Consider the following 2,500-nt stretch of genomic DNA (forward strand, 5'->3'; position numbering starts at 1 on the left):
AGTCCCAACACTGCATAGCTTCCAAGATCAGATGAGATTGGGCATGTCCAGTGTGGTTTGGCTGTAGGTGCTCAAAAACATTAACTTTAGACCTCATTTACTTCTTAACTCAAGTAAATTCAATGATAAGTTGAAAAATGAAATGTAAAATGTAATAGAAAAGAATGTTATGGCAGTATAAAATTACCTACAGCACCTAGTATTCCCAGGTGGTCTCCCATCCAAGTACTAACCAGGCCCAACACTGCATAGCTTCCAAGATCAGACGAGATTGGGCATGTCTAGTGTGGTTTGGCTGTAGGTGCTCAAAACCATTAACTTTAGACCTCTTTTACTTCTTAACTCAAGTAAATTGATTGATAAGTTGAAAAAATGAAATGTAGAATGTAATAGAAAAGAATGTTTTGGCTGTCTAAAATTACCTACAGCACCTGGTATTCCAAGGTGGTCTCCCATCCAAGTACAAACCAGGCCCAACACTGCATAGCTTCCAAGATCAGACGAGATTGGGCATGTCCAGTGTGGTTTGGCTGTAGGTCCTCAAAAGCATTAAATTTAGACCTCTATTACTTCTTAACTCAAGTAAATTCATTGTTAAGTTGAAAAAATTAAATGTAAAATGTAATAGAAAAGAATGTTCTGGCAGTATAAAATTACCTACAGCTCCTGGTATTCCCAGGTGGTCTCCCATCCAAGTACTTACCAGGCCCAACACTGCATAGCTTCCAAGATCAGACGAGATTGGGCATGTCCACTGTGGTTTGGCTGTAAGTTCTCAAAAGCTTTAAATTTAGACCGCTTTTACTTCTTAACACAAGTAAATTCATTGATAAGTTGAAAAAATTAAATGTAAAATGTAATAGAAAAGAATGTTATGGCAGTTTAAAATTACCTACAGCACCTGGGATTCCTAGGTAGTCACCCATCCAAGTACTAACCAGTCCCAACACTGCATAGCTTCCAAGATCAGACGAGATTGGGCATGTCCAGTGTGGTTTGGCTGTAGGTGCTCAAAAACATTAACTTTAGACCTGTATTACTTCTTAACTCAAGTAAATTAATTGATAAGTTGAAAAAATTAAATGTAAAATGTAATAGAAAAGAATGTTATGGGAGTATAAAATTACCTACTGCACCTGGTTTTCCCAGGTGGTCTCCCATCCAAGTACTGACGAGGCCCAACACTGCATAGCTACCAAGATAAGACGAGATTGGGCATGTCCAGTGTGGATTGGCTGTAGGTTCTCAAAAGTATTAACTTTAGACCTCTATTACTTCTTAACTCAAGGAAATTCATTGATAAGTTGAAAAAATTAAATGTAAAATGTAATAGAAAAGAATGTTATGGCAGTATAAAATTACCTACAGCACCTGGTATTCCCAGGTGGTCTCCCATCCAAGTACTAACCAGGCCCAACACTGCATAGCTTCCAAGATCAGACGAGATTGGGCATGTCCAGTGTGGTTTGGCTGTAGGTGCTCAAAAACATTAACTTTAGACCTCTTTTACTTCTTAACTCAAGTAAATTCAATGATAAGTTGAAAAATTAAATGTAAAATGTAATAGAAAAGAATGTTAAGGCAGTATAAAATTACCTACAGCTCCTTGTATTCCCAGGTGGTCTCCCATCCAAGTACTAACCAGGCCGAACACTGCATAGCTTCCAAGATCAGACAAGATTGGGCATGTCCACTGTGGTTTGGCTGTAGGTGCTCAAAAACATTAACTTTAGACCTCTATTACTTCTTAACTCAAGTAAATTCATTGATAAGTTGAAAAAATTAAATGTAAAATGTAATAGAAAAGAATGTTATGGCAGTATAAAATTACCTACAGCACCTGGTATTCCCAGGTGGTCTCCCATCCAAGTACTAACCAGGCCCAACACTGCATAGCTTCCAAGATCAGACGAGATTGGGCATGTCCAGTGTGGTTTGGCTGTAGGTGCTCTAAAACATTAACTTTAGACCTCTTTTACTTCTTAACTCAAGTAAATTCAATGATAAGTTGAAAAATTAAATGTAAAATTTAATAGAAAAGAATGTTGTGGCAGTATTTAATTACCTACAGCTCCTGGTATTCCCAGGTGGTCTCCAATCCAAGTACTAACCAGGCCCAACACTGCATAGCTTCCAAGATCAGACGAGATTGGGCATGTCTAGTGTGGTTTGGCTGTAGGTGCTCAAAAACATTAACTTTAGACCTCTATTACTTCTTAACTCAAGTAAATTCATTGATAAGTTGAAAAAATTAAATGTAAAATGTAATAGAAAAGAATGTTATGGCAGTATAAAATTACCTACAGCACCTGGTATTCCCAGGTGGTCTCCCATCCAAGTACTAACCAGGCCCAACACTGCATAGCTTCCAAGATCAGACGAGATTGGGCATGTCCAGTGTGGTTTGGCTGTAGGTGCTCTAAAACATTAACTTTAGACCTCTTTTACTTCTTAACTCAAGTAAATTCAATGATAAGTTGAAAAATTAAATGTAAAATTT

At 37.5% G+C, this 2,500-nt stretch overlaps 3 non-coding genes and 8 pseudogenes across 3 annotated transcripts; all 11 read right to left on the reverse strand.

The window, feature by feature from the left end:
• Nucleotides 1-69, reverse strand: part of LOC148467279 (5S ribosomal RNA) — a 119-nt pseudogene extending 50 nt beyond the window's left edge.
• Nucleotides 70-184: 115 nt separating this feature from the next.
• LOC148467280 (5S ribosomal RNA) lies at nucleotides 185-303 on the reverse strand (annotated as a pseudogene).
• A 116-nt stretch (nucleotides 304-419) lies between these two features.
• LOC148467281 (5S ribosomal RNA) lies at nucleotides 420-538 on the reverse strand (annotated as a pseudogene).
• A 116-nt stretch (nucleotides 539-654) lies between these two features.
• Nucleotides 655-773, reverse strand: LOC148467282 (5S ribosomal RNA; annotated as a pseudogene).
• A 116-nt stretch (nucleotides 774-889) lies between these two features.
• Nucleotides 890-1,008, reverse strand: LOC148467283 (5S ribosomal RNA; annotated as a pseudogene).
• A 116-nt stretch (nucleotides 1,009-1,124) lies between these two features.
• LOC148467284 (5S ribosomal RNA) lies at nucleotides 1,125-1,243 on the reverse strand (annotated as a pseudogene).
• Nucleotides 1,244-1,359: 116 nt separating this feature from the next.
• Nucleotides 1,360-1,478, reverse strand: LOC148467285 (5S ribosomal RNA). The gene has a single exon (XR_015873185.1). It is a non-coding gene; the product is annotated as a 5S ribosomal RNA (ribosomal RNA).
• Nucleotides 1,479-1,593: 115 nt separating this feature from the next.
• On the reverse strand, nucleotides 1,594-1,712 carry LOC148467286 (5S ribosomal RNA; annotated as a pseudogene).
• Nucleotides 1,713-1,828: 116 nt separating this feature from the next.
• Nucleotides 1,829-1,947, reverse strand: LOC148467287 (5S ribosomal RNA). The gene has a single exon (XR_015873187.1). It is a non-coding gene; the product is annotated as a 5S ribosomal RNA (ribosomal RNA).
• Nucleotides 1,948-2,062: 115 nt separating this feature from the next.
• LOC148467288 (5S ribosomal RNA) lies at nucleotides 2,063-2,181 on the reverse strand (annotated as a pseudogene).
• A 116-nt stretch (nucleotides 2,182-2,297) lies between these two features.
• LOC148467289 (5S ribosomal RNA) lies at nucleotides 2,298-2,416 on the reverse strand. The gene has a single exon (XR_015873188.1). It is a non-coding gene; the product is annotated as a 5S ribosomal RNA (ribosomal RNA).
• Between the last annotated feature and the right edge of the window lie 84 nt (nucleotides 2,417-2,500).

This window comes from Taudactylus pleione, unplaced genomic scaffold, assembly GCF_031769625.1.
Source record: "Taudactylus pleione unplaced genomic scaffold, aTauple2 ptg000967l, whole genome shotgun sequence".
Lineage (NCBI taxonomy): Eukaryota > Metazoa > Chordata > Amphibia > Anura > Myobatrachidae > Taudactylus > Taudactylus pleione.